Raw genomic sequence first — 1,075 nt, forward strand, 5'->3', positions numbered from 1 at the left:
AACTCCCCCGAGGCCACTAGCCCTCTGGCTTTGCTGTCACCCTACGTGCGGTTCGAGAGGACAACCCTGATCATCATCGGCCAGGTCAACTGGACCAGCGCTTTCCTCCGGGGCCTGCACTCGGAGGCCACTTGGGTGCTGCTGCCCGGTGAGGATGAGGCGGTGTTTAGAAAACAATTTGACGACGGTATGATGGACCTCAACATACTGGCGATGGTTGTAGTGGACAAACCCAAGGACCCGTTCTCGTGGCTGAAGAACGATCGCGTAGGCTACGAACGCTTCCTCTTTTGGATGACGCTCGGGCCGGGCATGGAAAACACCATTCCACAGAATCCGCCCTCGGTAATGTGCTCGCGGCCCTCCGGTCTAGCGGTCACGGCCCCGAACGGCGGCACCACCTTGTACTCGGTAGCTCGCCAAGATTGTAGCTTTCGCGCTCCGACACTTGTGGAGGTGGACCAGTGGTCACCGTCACGCCAGAGCTGGAGGCGAACGGACGCCATGTTCGCAGTTTTTCGTCCTCTCTGCAGCGAGTGGCAACCTCCGACCGTGAGCAAGTCCGTTAACTTCTTCAGGTTCACAGGACCTGGAAGGGAGTCACTTTTCCCCGAGCTGACTGCGATAATTATAAGGAGAACCAGGGCCATGGGCTTCCCGTGGAATATAAAAGTAACCACTGAAAACGACATCCCCCATTTCAATGTGAAGACAATCACTTACACGTTGGCGCATGCGGTGGAACAGTGCAGCTTAAGTATTTTATTATTAGGAAATGGCGTTGTGGGACGATTAGATACTAGGCAAGTCGTCCTAATGCCTGAAAAGAAGATGTACCCAATTACCGTCTACGTCCCCGTCGGCTTCGGCCCCGCGATCAACCCCCTGGAAGCCGTCCTGGTGGAGTTCACGCCGGCGGTGTGGCTGGGCACGGTGCTAGCCGCGCTGAGCACCGCGGTCGCCCTGGCCTGCACCCTCCACCGGGACCGCGGCGCGGCGCTGCTGCTGGCCCTGGCGCCCCTGCTGGGCCAGGCCCCGGGGACGCCCCCGCCCGCGGGCCGCGCGCTGCGGCCGC

The sequence above is a fragment of the Frankliniella occidentalis genome, unplaced genomic scaffold, assembly GCF_000697945.3.
Source record: "Frankliniella occidentalis isolate FOCC.00 unplaced genomic scaffold, Focc_3.1 Scaffold9, whole genome shotgun sequence".
Lineage (NCBI taxonomy): Eukaryota > Metazoa > Arthropoda > Insecta > Thysanoptera > Thripidae > Frankliniella > Frankliniella occidentalis.